This window comes from Xyrauchen texanus, chromosome 26 (assembly GCF_025860055.1).
Source record: "Xyrauchen texanus isolate HMW12.3.18 chromosome 26, RBS_HiC_50CHRs, whole genome shotgun sequence".
Taxonomy (NCBI): Eukaryota; Metazoa; Chordata; class Actinopteri; order Cypriniformes; family Catostomidae; genus Xyrauchen; species Xyrauchen texanus.
The window spans coordinates 41,575,185-41,593,986 of record NC_068301.1 but is presented as its reverse complement, the minus strand read 5'-3'; the positions used below and the strand labels follow the sequence as shown (position 1 = coordinate 41,593,986).

At 37.8% G+C, this 18,802-nt stretch overlaps 9 pseudogenes; all 9 read right to left on the bottom strand.

The window, feature by feature from the left end:
- Window positions 1–6,714: 6,714 nt before the first annotated feature.
- LOC127620409 (uncharacterized) lies at window positions 6,715–6,833 on the bottom strand (annotated as a pseudogene).
- A 632-nt stretch (window positions 6,834–7,465) lies between these two features.
- LOC127620506 (uncharacterized) lies at window positions 7,466–7,584 on the bottom strand (annotated as a pseudogene).
- Window positions 7,585–13,959: 6,375 nt separating this feature from the next.
- On the bottom strand, window positions 13,960–14,078 carry LOC127620488 (uncharacterized; annotated as a pseudogene).
- A 632-nt stretch (window positions 14,079–14,710) lies between these two features.
- On the bottom strand, window positions 14,711–14,829 carry LOC127620490 (uncharacterized; annotated as a pseudogene).
- Window positions 14,830–15,461: 632 nt separating this feature from the next.
- On the bottom strand, window positions 15,462–15,580 carry LOC127620480 (uncharacterized; annotated as a pseudogene).
- A 632-nt stretch (window positions 15,581–16,212) lies between these two features.
- On the bottom strand, window positions 16,213–16,331 carry LOC127620500 (uncharacterized; annotated as a pseudogene).
- A 631-nt stretch (window positions 16,332–16,962) lies between these two features.
- LOC127620512 (uncharacterized) lies at window positions 16,963–17,081 on the bottom strand (annotated as a pseudogene).
- A 633-nt stretch (window positions 17,082–17,714) lies between these two features.
- On the bottom strand, window positions 17,715–17,833 carry LOC127620508 (uncharacterized; annotated as a pseudogene).
- Window positions 17,834–18,462: 629 nt separating this feature from the next.
- LOC127620429 (uncharacterized) lies at window positions 18,463–18,581 on the bottom strand (annotated as a pseudogene).
- Between the last annotated feature and the right edge of the window lie 221 nt (window positions 18,582–18,802).

Here is an 18,802-nt window from a genome sequence, read left to right as displayed (position 1 = left end):
CAGCGGACATCCTTGTCTGATGGATCTTGTCGGTTGAAAACATTCAGATAAAAACCCATTACATTTAATACATGTTAAAATATTTGAATAAAAAATCTTAATCCATTTTCTAAAATTTGCCCCAAATCCAAACCCTTTAAGAACATTGAATAAATATTCGTGCTCCACTCTATCAAATGCCTTCTCTAAATCCAAGCTGATTAAATATCCATTCCTATTTTTCTCCTTCATATAAAACATTGTGTCTCTTATACTCTGAACTATATCCAATATATCTTTTCCCTTTACTCCATACGTCTGAGTGGTGCTTCTGAATTTAGGTAAAACTGCTCTTAGTCTATTGGCTAAAACTTTTGCTAAAACTTTAAAATCTGTGTTTAGCATTGTTAGCGGCCTATGGTTCTTAAGATCGCTTGGATTCCCCCTTTTTTTATAAATCATTTTGATCATCCCTATCTTCATTCTTTCACTTAACTCCTCTTTTTTTAAAATCTCATCATAAACTTCCTTTAAAACCGGTACTATTTTTCCTCTAAAATGCTTATAAAACTCACTTGTTAATCCATCTATACCTGGGCTCTTCCCTGTAGTTAACTGCCCTATTGCATTATCTATTTCCTCTTCCATTATCTCTGCATCACATGTAACCTTGTCTTCCACAGAAACTTTTAATTTTATTTGATTTAAAAAAAAAAAACCTTCTTCTTCTTTATCTATCCCTTGTCTCTTAAACATGTCTTTATAAAAATCCTTTACTGTTATTAAAATCTCTTCTGTTCCTTGTTTTATTTCTCCATTTTTGTCAAGCACTTCCTTCATTAAATCAGCCCTCTGCCTATTTTTCTCTAGATTAAAAAAGAATTTTGTGCTCCTTTCCCCCTCCACAACATAATTTGCCTTACTTCTAATGATAGCCCCTTTACATCTTTCATCTTCCATTACTCTTAATTGATCTTGTAACATTAACATTTTAGCTAATTCTCCTTCCTTCTGATTTTCCTCTATTCTTTTTGTTTCTTTTTCCAGCTCTTTTCTTATGTCCATTTCCTTACTCTTTTTCGCTTTTCTTAGACTTTTACAATATTGGATTGAGAAATTCTTTACGTCTAATTTCACATTATCCCACCATATTCTTTTTTCTTCCAAGTACATTCTATTCATTTTACTGGTTTCTAATATCTGTTTAATTCTTTCTTTGTAAAATTCATCCTTTAAACCTCTTCCCAATCCTGTAAAATTAGCCTAAAACGCCTAATCAAGGCATACCCAAAGTAAATTTAAAGCTGTTCTTGAACCGTTTGGAGTACATGCATGGTTTTGGTCACATTTGAAAGGGGACACTCTGAAGTTTTTTCTCCAGCAGTCAGAATTACTGTAAGTGCTACTGATTCTGAGTAATAGAAGTTTGAACACAATGAAATAGAAGTTTTTTTTTCCGCCTGAAATTTGTTTTGCATACAGATGCCTGCAGATGACTATAACTTGTAGCTATTAGCTTGAGAACACAATGGGATCACAGCATGAATCCTTACCTAGTCCAAGTTCAAATGTTATAACAATATCATAAAAAATGAATATTTTACACATGTTTTTCTAAGGGTACACCCAGGCGTTTTATAAAAGTGCCTTTTGGATACTCCAAAAGGACACTTTGGAAACCTAGGACAAAAAGGCTGCAACTTTTGAACGCTTCAACGTACAGTCATAATTTTGGGCTCTAATGAAAGATGACACTTAGAGCTATCATATTCCATATCCAGATCCACTATTAGTTTTGCTGACACAGAGTAACTGATGCATAAACACATTAGAGTGCCTTTTCCCTTCTTGAAACTAAATGTTGTGCATATAAAAGAGTCAAAACTAGTGCTATGGTGGACAATTTGTTTATATAAAAAATACACAACAAACTATTTACATTAATTTTTACATAAAGTATTTACAAACCATTATAAAATTGTACATGTTTCTAGCAACATGCCAGTCATTGTAGCAGTCACATTTGTGTACAAAGCACATAGGCACAACACAGGAGAGTACTTCACTGGTGTCTTTGCATGACACTGCCTGCACTTCAGACGACCAGCGGTGCAAGATTTGGTGATGTGCAACGGCCTGTGATGTGCTCTTCGTGGAGCAGGAGATATGGGTCTGGCTGTGGATTGAGACCCCAACTCTGCCAGCTCCTCAGCAAGTGTCTCTCTGAAAGCCCTCCTCTCTTGATGAGGTGCTGTCCTGCTGCTCCACTTTATGTGGCCGCTTGCTGAGTGGGGGATAATAAATAAATGTAATTTACAAAGCTAGACACAACTTTTCCATCTTTTCTGTATTATATATATATATATATATATTAGTTTTTCTTTTCGAGTGTGTAAATATGTATTATTGTATGTATATTTACTGTAAATACTGTATACTTTGCCAATGTACTATGGAACAAAGAGATGGGCCTACACCTCCCCATGAATTCAGCATTGTAACAAATAGATGGCCCTACACCTCCCCACCTCCCCGCATTGTAACAAAGAGACTCTCAAACACAACATATATTCTTATTTTCAACTTATATTTATTGATTTATTTACTATATATATATATATATATATATATATATATATATTTACAGTAAATATACAAAACATCTATATAGCATGTCAATAGATCTGAAACAAACAATGAACTAAAAACACGCACAAACGGTTCAAACACTCACTGAGGAAACACACGACAAAGGGTAATTACAAAATGTGTATTCATTATTCAAACTAAAGCTTATTTATGCGGAATATACAGTAATATATGTTATAAACACAAGAAAACACTTACTTGTCCAGAGCCATGTCTCATCTCTCCATCTGCCTCTGAATCATCTGTATTGTTTTCAGAAATTTCATCTCCAAACTCAGAATTTTGACAATGAATGCCTTCTTATATCACATCCTGGGGTGAAAATCCTGTTTTTCAGCGTCCGTTTTAGCCAAATGTGTAAACAGTTCCAAAGCAGCTCTGCATGCATTTACGCTGGAGGCGCACAGCAGTGGGTAAACTCGAGGAAACTTTGCGCACACACACAACAGAGCCGTCCTGTAATCGTTCCACTAAAGCCACATATCACTGTTTTCAGAATTTCATTGGCTATACGATGCGTCAGTCATTTCCACTCTTCAATGTAATTGGTTTGATCAGTAAACAAAGGAAAGTGGGTATGCCCTTACACTCGACACAGATGGTGGTTGGGTATTGAAGGCTGTGGACAGGACATGGAAGCTCCTATTGGGTCAAATGAGGTGTCAATCGAAAGGTCAGAGTGCGTGCTTCCATTTTGATACCGGATATAGGAAATGTTTACATCTGAACTGAAGTTATTACCGGTAATATGTGAAAGATTAGGCACAGCTGCCAGGTGCTTTGAAATTATGCAACAAGAGTCTGTGGATATTTATTGATGTAATACTGTGATTTGGACTAAACATTTTACTTGATTTGATCATTTGGACATTTGACAATGAAACAACACCGTTTTTGTCGGGAAGTTATGGCTCAGTGTACAACTATGAGGCATCATAGGTGAGTTGCCTAAATTTTGTTATTGGTTGTTTATATGTTGGTGGTCTGACAAAGATATAGATTGTACCTGCTGTTGTGATTGTATCTTAAAATGGTTTATATCAATAGAAAATCAAGAAATGTAGCTTTCCAAAGATATGTGGCATGTGTACCAATGTAACACACAGCTGTTTTGTTTATCGCATACTTTTATTTTGTACATTTAAGGGCCCGTCCGCGGGCCTAGATTTCCATGGCGTTAAAATGTCTCCATTTAGAACCCATGCCCCTGCTCCTCTTTCCACTCTTGTAGAATCTAATTTCACATTTAAAAATGAATGATCACTAAGACAAACTTCTTTATAAAATATATTTTTGATACTTCCCTCTATGTCCCCATTGCATAAAACATAATCAATTCTACTTTGTTTCATCTCCTTCATTACCTTTTGTATTCTTGAAAATGTCCTCTTAGTTCTATATCGTTCTCTCCACATATCTATTAAATTAATGTCCCCCATTATTTTCACCAACTCCTCTCTCCCTTTATCCGCTTTAAAAACCATCTTACTTGCCAGATCTAACTCTGTAAAAACAGTATTAAAATCCCCTATTAAAATAACCTTCTGCCATTTTTTTAAATTAAAATTCACTTTCTTAAAAAAAATCAACCTTTTCTTTTTCTTCATTTGGTGCATGAATATTATAAATAATAAAATCCTCCTCTCCTTTTTCTATTTTCACAGCCATACTTTTTCGCACTCTATCATCAAATATTACCTTTTCTTTTTCACATATTCCTCTTTTAATTAAAATAGCTACCCCCCTACTTGCTTTCTCATCTCCATTGTTAAAATATATATTACCATCCCAATTTGTTTGTAACCTTTTAACACTTTCATTTTTCCAATTTGTTTCTTGCAATAAAATTACATCTGCTTCTTTACATAACTCCTCCATCTTTTCAAATTTCTCCATGTTCAGTAAACCCCTAGCATTCCACGATACAATATTTAAAAGCATAAAAATTAAATAAATAAATAAATACTTAAAAACAAACATTTCTGTTTTCTTAATCACCTTCTTCCTCCTCATCCTCCATCAGCACTTTAAATCTGTTTTCCCACATATTCATTTCTTTACACTTTTCTTTTCTTAAAAGTCTCTTTCTTGGCAAAATCCACATTTGGTATTACCTTAACAGTTCGTCTTCTTAATGTCTCCCTTCCGTCCTTTCTGCAGTACATTTTCTCTGCTCCTTTCTCATTTGTCTCTTCTTCCTTTTCTTCATCGTTTAGTTCATGTCCTTGCCTCTCCATCTCTTCCATAGTTTCTTGTGATACTTCAAGTGTTGTCCAGCTTCCTTCATCCATTGCTGTTTCCTGTCTTTTCTCTTCCATCTCCTCCTGATTCTCCACATTAGTCTCTTTATTCCCTCCTCCTTCTTTTTCAGTTTCATTAGCATTTTCCTGTTCAATTTCTTTCAGCATTTGCCCACCTACATCGTCTGACTCTGCATTCCTTGGTTCATTCTCTTCTTCCATCCAACACTCGCATCTTACCATCACCTTTCTGCAGTCTGGGCACTTAACGGCATAACAATCCCGTGCAAAATGTCCTTGTTCTTCACACTGATAGCATTTGAACTCAGGACAATCTTTGAACATGTGTCCCGGATTCATGCACAATCGACAGGTTTTAACCTGACGATCATACATGATCCGGAAGTATTGAGTGCCTTCTTCAGTATCAAATTTGGTACTATAAGGCAGTGATGTAACCTCCTTTGGGAATTTGACCCTTAGGTACCTTGTACCATCAGCAATGTCCGTGCCCGGGTACACTCTCCTCTTGATAACAGATGCAGGTGTAACTCCCCAAGTCTGTAGTTTATCTAAAATCTCTGAGTCCCCAATATAGGCAGGCAAATGTATAAAAGAAACCACATACTCTCTCGTCTGCAGTCTCCTAATTTCGCAAAGTTTCTCTTTTATCATCAGTCCTTCTTCCAGATGATCGCACGCATCTTTGTTTATCAATGTAACTTCATATTCCTTCCCTTGTCTTGGTCTCACCGCTAAAATCTTCCCTCCTCCGAGCCTTTCATTCACCGCTTTCATTATGTCTTCTGCCCTTGCATCTCTCATTTCTGTCAAATCCACAATCACCGTAGCCTCTTTTGAATATATCCTCTCATTATAATCCATTCGCCGTTGACCATCTCGTTGTCTTTTATCCATTGCTCTTTCCGTTAACTCTCGTCTTTCTTTTGCCGTGTCCGTGTCGTTGCCTTTTAATCCATCCATTGTGAAAACAAACTCAAAATTGAAAAATACTCCCCAGACAGCAAAATGCTGCTGGGAAGTGTATACAACTAAAACAAACAAGATTAAATAATCAAAATCAAAAAAACTTTGTTCAAACTAACAAAAAAAAAAAAAAAAGGTGAGCCTCTCTCACCGACTGCTCAACACAAACTGCCAACTCACTTCCTGTTTGCTCAATGGCGCGCTCAGGGTGGTATGGCCGTAAGCAAGTGCTGCGGCTACCAGCAGGCCATTTAAACCAAGCGCACTGCACGCATCCTTATGCTGCTCTCCCATCATTAAAATATGTCTTGTACTGCAGCTCTAAAAAAGAGACAACAGGCCCTTTTCTCTCAGACATTGTCTATTTGTATTTATTTCACTTTTTGAAAAGGTAAGTGCCTCCTCTCTATTCATTCTATTTCAGAGGAGTCGTCCACAATACCTTTTTCTGCATACCTGTGTCATAGCTTCCATGTGGTTTGCTAAAAGAGGGCATACTCAGCTGCACAATTATATGCTTAAACACATAATAATAATCCAGTGGCCAAAGAAAACTCTTCTCTACTTAAAAAATGACCTCAGGACGCTTTCTTTCAGATGTGTCCACCAAATTTTGGAAGCACTGCACTTTGTTTGTACTTTCCAACTCTGTATGTTGCAGTCAAGAAAGAGCAAAAAAAAAAAACCCTCTAATGCTTTCTGTAGGAGGCAAGATAAATGAGCAGGCTGTCCTTTGCCACAGAGAAAGCTAAATGAAAGAAAATCAATCAATCAAACAACCAATTTCCAAGGATAAATAAATATATCCCAGTTGAGCCAGGCGGGAGTGTATGAGTTAAAACAAACAAGGAAAAGAAAAATCTTACAGCACCTGGTATTCCCAGGAAGTCTCCCATCCAAGTACTAACCAGGCCCAGCCCTGTTTGGCTTCCGAGATCAGACGAGTTCGGGCCTGCACAGGGTGGTATGGCCATAAGCGAGTGCGGCGGCTACCAGCAGGCCATTTAAAGCAAGCGCACTGCACGCATCCTTATGCTGCTCTCCCATCATTAAAATATGTCTTGTACTGCAGCTCTAAAAAAGAGACAACAGGCCCTTTCCTCTCAGACATTGTCTATTTTTATTTATTTCTCTTTTTGAAAAGGTAAGTGCCTCCTCTCTATTCATTCAATTTCACAGGAGTCGTCCACAACACCTTTTTCTGCACACCTGTGTCATAGCTTCCATGTGGTTTGCTAAAAGAGGGCATACTCAGCTGTACAATTATATGCTTAACACATAATAATAATCCAGTGGCCAAAGAAAACTCTTCTCTACTTAAAAAATGACCTCAGGACGCTTTCTTTCGGATGTGTCCACCAAAATTTGGAAGCACTGCACTTTGTTTGTACTTTCCTACTCTGTATGTTGCAGTCAAGAAAGAGCAAAAAAAAAACAACAAACCCTCTACTGCTTTCTGTAGGAGGCAAGATAAATGAGCAGGCTGTCCTTTGCACAGAGAAAGCTAAATGAAAGAAAATCAATCAAACAACCAATTTCCAAGGATAAATAAATAAATCCCAGTTGAGCCAGGGGGAGTGTATGAGTTAAAACAAACAAGGAAAAGCAAAATCTTACACCACCTGGTATTCCCAGGAAGTCTCTAATCCTAGTACTAACCAGGTCCAGCCCTGTTTGGCTTCCGAGATCAGACGAGTTCGGGCCTGCACAGGGTGGTATGGCCGTAAGCGAGTGCTGCGGCTACCAGCAGGCCATTTAAAGCAAGCGCACTGCACGCATCCTTATGCTGCTCTCCCATCATTAAAATATGTCTTGTACTGCAGCTCTAAAAAAGAGACAACAGGCCCTTTCCTCTCAGACACTGTCTATTTTTATTTATTTCTCTTTTTGAAAAGGTAAGTGCCTCCTCTCTATTCATTCAATTTCACAGGAGTCGTCCACAATACCTTTTTCTGCATACCTGTGTCATAGCTTCCATGTGGTTTGTTAAAAGAGGGCATACTCAGCTGCACAATTATATGCTTAACACATAATAATAATCCAGTGGCCAAAGAAAACTCTTCTCTACTTAAAAAATGACCTCAGGACGCTTTCTTTCGGATGTGTCCACCAAATTTTGGAAGCACTGCACTTTGTTTGTACTTTCCTACTCTGTATGTTGCAGTCAAGAAAGAGCAAAAAAAAAAAAAAACCCTCTACTGCTTTCTGTAGGAGGCAAGATAAATGAGCAGGCTGTCCTTTGCACAGAGAAAGCTAAATGAAAGAAAATCAATCAAACAACCAATTTCCAAGGATAAATAAATAAATCCCAGTTGAGACAGGGGGGAGTGTATGAGTTAAAAAATCAAGGAAAAGCAAAATCTTACAGCACCTGGTATTCCCAGGAAGTCTCCCATCCAAGTACTAATCAGGCCCAGCCCTGTTTGGCTTCCGAGATCAGACGAGTTCGGGCCTGCATTTTTTTTTTTTTTTTTTATTAGAAAATTTCAATAAAATACATTAAAATAGATAGATATACAGATATACATTTTATACAGAAAATACAGATTTCTACAGAAGATACAGATTTTCTTCCACAACCTTTCTACATCACATGTCATTTACATAATTTAAAAATCTCCTTCACTTCCAGGCAACTTCCACATTAGATCCTTTAAAACACCACAAACCTTTGGGGTAAAAACACCATAAAAAACATCCAACTTATTTTCACATTTAAAATACTCAAACAATACTTCAATATACAATTCGGTTTTCCTTTTAAAAACAATCCAAACATCCAACATGATTTTTTTCCTTTTTTGCTACAATTCTTCTCTCCCATATTGCACTTTTCATTAGCATCACACACAGATTAATAAAACTTTTGTTTTTACCCTTTTCTTCCATCCCAAACATCACCACTCTGTTCCACTCTACAGTCTTCTCATTTAATTCCCCTCTCAACATTTCAATCAATCTTTTACCCTTTTCCTTAAAATCTTCCAGTTCTCTACAATTTAAAAACAAGTGTAAAAAACTTTCATCTTCCATGTGGATTTTTTTTTAAAATAACGTCAGTAAAAATTGCTCTGTGTCTGATTAAATATTCAAAACTCTCCAATTTTGCGTCTATCATTATACCTTTCATGCTATTCCATATATCCTCTTCTTTTAGATCTTTGTATTTCTGTACCCAGTACTCATTGGCTTTTGGTTTCCTAAAAACCCCCTCTCTAAAAAAACAGTAAAACATTTTCACAGTACATTCATTAAAAGCATATAGTTTTTCTCCCAACTTTACATGTACTTCTTTCCCTAATTTCTCTTCCTCCATATCTTCTATTCTTTTTATCCACTCTTTGGGTATTGCTTCTTTCATTATTTCATACTTATTTTGTAGTTCTTGTTCATTAAAATCCTCTTTTGCCACTTCCATTGTATCTATTATATACTGTAATGGTAAAAATCCCTCTTTAAATTCATATAAAATATCTCTAACTCTTGTGATCCCAACATCCCACCATTTCTTTAAAAAAATCACATTCCCCTGATTTAAAATGCCGCTGTTTAAGAACAAAGGCTGATTTAAAATGCTCTCTCTACCTTGAAGATTAAAATTAACAATAGTTAAAAATTTCCCCCAAGCACTCATCAATTCTCTGTAAAAATCTGGCATTCCTTTCACCATCCAATTCTTAGTTTTCATCCATAAAATATTATCTCCCAAATTAAAATTCCCACATTTATTTAAAAAATATTCCATTGTCTTTTTCCATGCTGTTTTACTTTTCTCATCTAGATACTTTTTATTACTTTAACTCTTAAGCTATTTTTTCTTTGTTCCACGTCTATCAATCCCATCCCTCCCTTTCCTACTTCTCCTATTATAGTATCGTATGCAATTCTTGGAGGTTTTCCATCCCATATAAAATCCAAAAAACATTTTTTCAACCTTTTTTCCACCCACATTGGCATAGACGTCACATATAAAACATACCATAACTTTGCTACCATTAAAACATTTACAATTAAAACTTTCCCCTTTAAACTTAAAGTCCTCAGTTTCCAAAAGTTTAACCTTCTTTCAATTCCTCCTAGTATTTCTTCCCACATTACTTCTTCAACATATTTTTCGTCTTTCCCTATTAAAACACCTAAGATCTTTATTTCCTTTGATTCTTTAAACTTAAAATCATTTGCTAAAACACTCGCCCCTCCAAATCTCATATATACTGTTTTCTCTTCATTTATCTTGCTCCCTGATCCCCTACAAAACGTCTGTACCACTTCCATTGCTTTTTTAACACTCTTTATATCCTTAACCATTATCGTTGTATCGTCTGCATATTGAAATATTTTTTCATTTCCCCACTCTCTTCAATGTCTATCCCTCTTACTTCTTTATCTCTTTTAACAGATAATCCCAAAGGTTCTGCAACTAGTGAGTATAAAAGTGCTGATAGTGGACATCCTTGTCTTATTGACCTAGTTAATTTAAAACTTTCTGTTAAAAAACCATTACATTTTACTCTTGTTATTGCTCCTTTATATAAAATTTTAATCCATTTGATAAAACTTTCCCCAAACCCATACCCACTTAAAATCTCAAATAAATAATCATGTTCTACTCTGTCAAAGGCCTTTTCAAAATCCAAACTAATAACATATCCATCCCTGTTTTTTTCTTTCATATACCTTATTCTATCTATTATACTTATTGTTGTGTCTGCTATATCCTTCCCTTTCACTCCATATACTTGATTTGTTTTGATTATGGTTGGCATTACCTCTTTTAATCTGTTGGCTAAAACTTTTGTTAAAATTTTCAAATCTGTATTCAGCATTGTGATTGGTCTATAATTTTTTTAAGTCTACTTTTTCTCCTTTTCTTTTATATATCAACTTAATTAATCCCATCCCCATTCTCTGATTCATTTCATCTTTCTTAAAAATCTCTTCATATACTTCTTTTAAAATACCGGTTAAAAGATCTTTAAAGGTTATGTAAAATTCATTCCCTAAACCATCAATGCCTGGACTTTTCCTTTTATTCAGTTCACTTATTGCTCTTTTTATCTCTTCTTCTCTTATCTCTAGGTCACACACTTTTTTGCCATCCTCTCCTAATTTTGTCTTTAATTGTTTCAATAATTCTAGTTTTTCTTCATCCTTTACTCCTTCTGCTTTAAATAGCTTTTATTGTTTTTAATATCTCCTCATTTGTTTCCACTATCTCTCCATCTTCCCTTTGTATTCCTTTAATTGTTTGTGACATTCCCCTTCTTCTTTCCAAGTCAAAAAAAACTTAGTACATTTCTCTCCTTCTACTGTGTACTTTGCTTTGCTTCTTAATCGTGCCCCGTTATATTTCTTCTCTTCTATTTCTTTCAGTTTTCCCTCTATTTCTTTTACTTTTTGTAAATCTTTTTCCTTCGTATTCAATTCCATTTCTAGTTGTTCTCTTATTCCTCTTTCCTTACCCTTTTTGCATCTCTGAATTATCCCACAATATTTTATGGTAAACTTTTTGATTAGATACTTCACATTTTCCCACCATATTCTTTTATCTTCCAAGTACATTCCATTTTCTTTTTCCTTTTCAATGATTTCCTTTATACTTAAAACATAATCTTCATTCTTTAAAACCTCTGTGTTTAAAACCCATACTCCCGGCCCTCTTTTCATTGTACTCCAGTCTATTTGTATAAAAATTGGCTTGTGATCACTTAAGCTTGTTTCTACATATTTTATTTTTCCGATAAAACCCTCTATATTTCTGCTACATAAAATAAAATCTATTCTTGTTTTACACATAAAATTCCCAACCAATTGTCTCCTCGAATATTCTTTTTTCTTTTCATTTCTTTCTCTCCATATATCAATCATATTGTTTTCTTCCATTAGCACTTTCAATTCTTTCCTTCCTTGATCCGCTTTAAAAACCATTCCCTCTGCCATTTCCAATTTACTAAAAACCGTGTTAAAATCACCCATCATAATAACTTCTTTGTGTTTTTTTAGAAATTCCCTCAATCCATTAAAATAGCCTTTCTTTTCTTTCTCTTCTGTAGGAGCATGTACATTTACTACAATTACTTTCTTCTCTTCATACTCCATTTCCACCACTATACATTTCCCATCATTATCCTTATACACTGTTTTACGTTACACCTCTGTTTTCTTTTATTAAGACTGCCACTCCTCTACCCATTCTACCATCCCCGTTGCTAAATAAAATTTCCCCATTCCATCTTTTCCTTATTTCACTTATAACCCCTTCTCTTCAGTTAGTTTCTTGTAAAAAAATCACATCCTCTCCTTTACACATTTCTTTCACTTTTTCAAATTTGCTTATGTCTAAAAGTCCTCTAGCATTAAAAGTAACGATTCTTAAAAGCATGAAAACTATAAAAACATTGATAAAACCCATCATGTCAGTTCATTCTCCTCCAGATCCTTTAACACATCATACTTATTCCCAGTCTCAATTGAGTCCTTTTTAGGCGTTTGTTTTCTAGCAGTCTCTAAATTGGGCATTACCTTCATTGATCTTCTTCTTTTAGTTGACTTCAGTTGTTTATCTTCTTCTTCTTTTCCCCCTTCACTTTCCTTTACAGCCGGTTGTTCTTTATTCCTTTGATCATTAAGTTCCACATTGTCCAACTCACTTTGCAAACTTTCAGTCAAACCCATTTGGGCACTTTCCAAACTTTCAGTCAAGTCTATCTGTGTTTCCTCCTCTTGTTGTGTTTGTATTTCATGTCCATTATACGCTTCCACTTGATCCTCAGTATCTTTATTTCCTGTTGATTCATTGTTTTGTAATCTTCTTAATTCCTCCTCTCGCTCTTCATTGTCTCGTTCATGCATTTGCCCATCTACCTGCTGCTCCTCCTCCTCTCTCCCCATCCAAAACTCACACCTGTTTAAAACCAATTTGCAATCCGGGCACGTTACCGAGTTGCAGTGTCTCGCGAAGTGCCCCCTCTCCTCGCACTTATAACACTTAAATTCGGACAATCCTTTACCACATGGTCGGGCTCATGCACAGCCTACAGGTCTTCACCTGGTGGCTGTGCATCACCCGGAAATATTGTGGGCCCTCCGCCGTCTCTATTTTTGTGCTGTACGGGAGGGAGGCAACTTCTTTCGGGAAACATGTTTTAACAAACCTTGTCCCGTCCTCAATACTAGTGCCTGGATACATTGTTCGTTTAACTTTTGAGATGGGGGTTACTCCCCATCCCTCCAATTTGCTTAAAATTTCCTCGTCAGCAGTGTAAACTGGTAAATGCATGAAGGAGACAACATACTCTCTGTTTTGTAGTCTTTTTACCTCACAATCAATGCCCTTTATTTTCAATCCATCCATTAAAAGCTCTATGTCATCCTCGTGTTCCAGTGTTACCTCGTGTTCCTTCACTCTGTTGGGTCTGACTGCTAAAATCCTTCCTTCTCCAATCTGCCCCGTCACCGCTTTAATGATGTCCACCGCCTTTGCGTCTTTCACATATCCTACATCCACCATTACAGTTGCTTCTTTTAAGTACACTCTCTTTACATCTTATTTCCTTACATCTCGATTGATTCCACTGCCATCTCGTTGTCTTTTCTCCAGTCCAAAGTCGTTTGCCGTGCGTGTTCCTCTATCCAGTCCAGTGTCGTTTGCCGTGCGTGTTCCTCGAGCCAGTCCAGTGTCGTTTGCCATGCGTGTTCCTCTATCCAGTCCAGTGTCGTTTGCCATTAGTCCATCCATTTTTGAGAAAGAATAAAAATAACCACCTTCCAGCCAGCAAAAGCTGCTGTTAGGTGGTTTAAACAGACAAAAAACTAAAAAACAAACACACAAAAAAAACACAAAATGGAGGAGAGCCTTCCTCTCCAACTGCAGCCAAATCTCCCAATTGCTCACTAGCTCCCTCTAGCCTGCACAGGGTGGAATGGCCGTAAGCGAGTGCTACTGCTTTCTGTAGGAGGCAAGATAAATGAGCAGTCTGTCCTTTGCCACAGAGAAAGCTAAATGAAAGAAAATCAATCAAACAACCAATTTCCAAGGATAAATAAATAAATCCCAGTTGAGCCAGGGGGAGTGTATGAGTTAAAACAAACAAGGAAAAGCAAAACCTTACAGCACCTGGTATTCCCAGGAAGTCTCCCATCCAAGTACTAACCAGGCCCAGCCCTGTTTGGCTTACGAGATCAGACGAGTTCGGGCCTGCACAGGGTGGTAGGGCCGTAAGCGAGTGCTGCGGCTACCAGCAGGCCATTTAAAGCCAGTGCACTGCACGCATCCTTATGCTGCTCTCCCATCATTAAAATAAGTCTTGTACTGCAGCTCTAAAAAAGAGACATCAGGCCCTTTCCTCTCAGACATTGTCTATTTTTATTTATTTCTCTTTTTGAAAAGGTAAGTGCCTCCTCTCTATTCATTCAATTTCACAGGAGTCGTCCACAATACCTTTTTCTGCATACCTGTGTCATAGCTTCCATGTGGTTTGCTAAAAGAGAGCATACTAAGCTGCACAATTATATGCTTAACACATAATAATAATCCAGTGGCCAAAGAAAACTCTTCTCTACTTACAAAATGACCTCAGGACGCTTTCTTTCGGATGTGTCCACCAAATTTTGGAAGCACTGCACTTTGTTTGTACTTTCCTACTCTGTATGTTGCAGTCAAGAAAGAGCAAAAAAAACAACCCTCTACTGCTTTCTGTAGGAGGCAAGATAAATGAGCAGGCTGTCCTTTGCCACAGAGGAAGCTAAATGAAAGAAAATCAATCAATCAAACAACCAATTTCCAAGGATAAATAAATAAATCCCAGTTGAGCCAGGGGGGAGTGTATGAGTTAAAACAAACAAGGAAAAGCAAAATCTTACAGCACCTGGTATTCCCAGGAAGTCTGCCATCCAAGTACTAACCAGGCCCAGCCCTGTTTGGCTTACGAGATCAGACGAGTTCGGGCCTGCACAGGGTGGTATGGCCGTAAGCGAGTGCTGCGGCTACCAGCAGGCCATTTAAAGCAAAAGCATTGCACGCATCCTTATGCTGCTCTCCCATCATTAAAATATGTCTTGTACTGCAGCTCTAAAAAAGAGACAACAGGCCCTTTCCTCTCAGACATTGTCTATTTTTATTTATTTCTCTTTTTGAAAAGGTATGTGCCTCCTCTCTATTCATTCAATTTCACAGGAGTCGTCCACAATACCTTTTTCTGCATACCTGTGTCATAGCTTCCATGTGGTTTGCTAAAAGAGAGCATACTAAGCTGCACAATTATATGCTTAACACATAATAATAATCCAGTGGCCAAAGAAAACTCTTCTCTACTTACAAAATGACCTCAGGACGCTTTCTTTCGGATGTGTCCACCAAATTTTGGAAGCACTGCACTTTGTTTGTACTTTCCTACTCTTTATGTTGCAGTCAAGAAAGAGCAAAAAAAACAACCCTCTACTGCTTTCTGTAGGAGGCAAGATAAATGAGCAGGCTGTCCTTTGCCACAGAGGAAGCTAAATGAAAGAAAATCAATCAATCAAACAACCAATTTCCAAGGATAAATAAATAAATCCCAGTTGAGCCAGGGGGGAGAGTATGAGTTAAAACAAACAAGGAAAAGCAAAATCTTACAGCACCTGGTATTCCCAGGAAGTCTCCCATCCAAGTACTAACCAGGCCCAGCCCTGTTTGGCTTACGAGATCAGACGAGTTCGGGCCTGCACAGGGTGGCATGGCCGTAAGCGAGTGCTGCGGCTACCAGCAGGCCATTTAAAGCAAAAGCATTGCACGCATCCTTATGCTGCTCTCCCATCATTAAAATATGTCTTGTACTGCAGCTCTAAAAAAGAGACAACAGGCCCTTTCCTCTCAGACATTGTCTATTTTTATTTATTTCTCTTTTTGAAAAGGTAAGTGCCTCCTCTCTATTCATTCAATTTCACAGGAGTCGTCCACAATACCTTTTTCTGCATACCTGTGTCATAGCTTCCATGTGGTTTGCTAAATGAGGGCATACTCAGCTGCACAATTATATGCTTAACACATAATAATAATCCAGTGGCCAAAGAAAACTCTTCTCTACTTACAAAATGACCTCAGGACGCTTTCTTTCGGATGTGTCCACCAAATTTTGGAAGCACTGCACTTTGTTTTTACTTTCCTACTCTTTATGTTGCAGTCAAGAAAGAGCAAAAAAAACAACCCTCTACTGCTTTCTGTAGGAGGCAAGATAAATGAGCAGGCTGTCCTTTGCCACAGAGGAAGCTAAATGAAAGAAAATCAATCAATCAAACAACCAATTTCCAAGGATAAATAAATAAATCCCAGTTGAGCCAGGGGGGAGTGTATGAGTTAAAACAAACAAGGAAAAGCAAAATCTTACAGCACCTGGTATTCCCAGGAAGTCTCCCATCCAAGTACTAACCAGGCCCAGCCCTGTTTGGCTTACGAGATCAGACGAGTTCGGGCCTGCACAGGGTGGTATGGCCGTAGCTGAGTGCTGCGGCTACCAGCAGGCCATTTAAAGCAAAAGCATTGCACGCATCCTTATGCTGCTCTCCCATCATTAAAATATGTCTTGTACTGCAGCTCTAAAAAAAGAGACAACAGGCCCTTTCCTCTCAGACATTGTCTATTTTTATTTATTTCTCTTTTTGAAAAGGTAAGTGCCTCCTCTCTATTCATTCAATTTCACAGGAGTCGTCCACAATACCTTTTTCTGCATACCTGTGTCATAGCTTCCATGTGGTTTGCTAAATGAGGGCATACTCAGCTGCACAATTATATGCTTAACACATAATAATAATCCAGTGGCCAAAGAAAACTCTTCTCTGCTTAAAAAATGAACTCAGGACGCTTTCTTTCGGATGTGTCCACCAAATTTTGGAAGCACTGCACTTTGTTTGTACTTTCCTACTCTGTATGTTGCAGTCAAGAAAGAGCAAAAAAAAACAAACCCTCTACCGCTTTCTGTAGGAGGGAAGATAAATGAGCAGGCTGTCCTTTGCCACAGAGAAAGCTAAATGAAAAAAAAATCTATCAAACAACCAATTTCCAAGGATAAATAAATAAATCCCAGTTGAGCCAGGGGGAGTGTATGAGTTAAAACAAACAAGGAAAAGCAAAACCTTACAGCACCTGGTATTCCCAGGAAGTCTGCCATCCAAGTACTAATCAGGCCCAGCCCTATTTGGCTTCCGAGATCAGACAAGTTCGGGCCTGCACAGGGTGGTAGGGCCGTAAGCGAGTGCTGCGGCTACCAGCAGGCCATTTAAAGCAAGTGCACTGCACGCATCCTTATGCTGCTCTCCCATCATTAAAATAAGTCTTGTACTGCAGCTCTAAAAAAGAGACATCAGGCCCTTTCCTCTCAGACAATGTCTATTTTTATTTATTTCTCTTTTTGAAAAGGTAAGTGACTCTTCTCTATTCATTCAATTTCACAGGAGTCGTCCACAATACCTTTTTCTGCATACCTGTGTCATAGCTTCCATGTGGTTTGCTAAAAGAGGGCATACTCAGCTGCACAATTATATGCTTAACACATAATAATAATCCAGTGGCCAAAGAAAACTCTTCTCTACTTAAAAAATTACCTCAGGAGGCTTTCTTTCGGATGTGTCCACCAAATTTTGGAAGCACTGCACTTTGTTTGTACTTTCCTACTCTTTATTTTGCAGTCAAGAAAGAGCAAAAAAAAACAACCCTCTACTGCTTTCTGTAGGAGGCAAGATAAATGAGCAGGCTGTCCTTTGCCACAGAGGAAGCTAAATGAAAGAAAATCAATCAATCAAACAACCAATTTCCAAGGATAAATAAATAAATCCCAGTTGAGCCAGGGGGGAGTGTATGAGTTAAAACAAACAAGGAAAAGCAAAATCTTACAGCACCTGGTATTCCCAGGAAGTCTCCCATCCAAGTACTAACCAGGCCCAGCCCTGTTTGGCTTCCGAGATCAGACGAGTTCGGGCCTGCACAGGGTGGTATGGCCGTAAGCGAGTGCTGCGGCTACCAGCTGGCCATTTAAAGCAAGCGCACTGCACGCATCCTTATGCTGCTCTCCCATCATTAAAATATGTCTTGTACTGCAGCTCTAAAAAAGAGACAACAGGCCCTTTCCTCTCAGACATTGTCTATTTTTTATTAATTTCTCTTTTTGAAAAGGTAAGTGCCTCCTCTCTATTCATTCAATTTCACAGGAGTCGTCCACAATACATTTTTCTGCATACCTGTGTCATAGCTTCCATGTGGTTTGCTAAAAGAGAGCATACTAAGCTGCACAATTATATGCTTAACACATAATAATAATCCAGTGGCCAAAGAAAACTCTTCTCTACTTACAAAATGACCTCAGGACGCTTTCTTTCGGATGTGTCCACCAAATTTTGGAAGCACTGCACTTTGTTTGTACTTTCCTACTCTTTATGTTGCAGTCAAGAAAGAGCAAAAAAAACAACCCTCTACTGCTTTCTGTAGGAGGCAAGATAAATGAGCAGGCTGTCCTTTGCCACAGAGGAAGCTAAATGAAAGAAAATCAATCAAACAACCAATTTCCAAGGACAAATAAATAAATCCCAGTTGAGCCAGGGGGGAGTGTATGAGTTAAAACAAACAAGGAAAAGCAAAATCTTACAGCACCTGGTATTCCCAGGAAGTCTCCCATCCAAGTACTAACCAGGCCCAGCCCTGTTTGGCTTCCGAGACCAGACGAGTTCAGGCCTGCACAGGGTGGTATGGCCGTAAGCGAGTGCTGCGGCTACCAGCAGGCCATTTAAAGCAAGCGCATTGCACGCATCCTTATGCTGCTCTCCCATCATTAAAATATGTCTTGTACTGCAGCTCTAAAAAAGAGACACCAGGCCCTTTCCTCTCAGACATTGTCTATTTTTATTTATTTCTCTTTTTGAAAATGTAAGTGCCTCCTCTCTATTCATTCAATTTCACAGGAGTCGTCCACAATACCTTT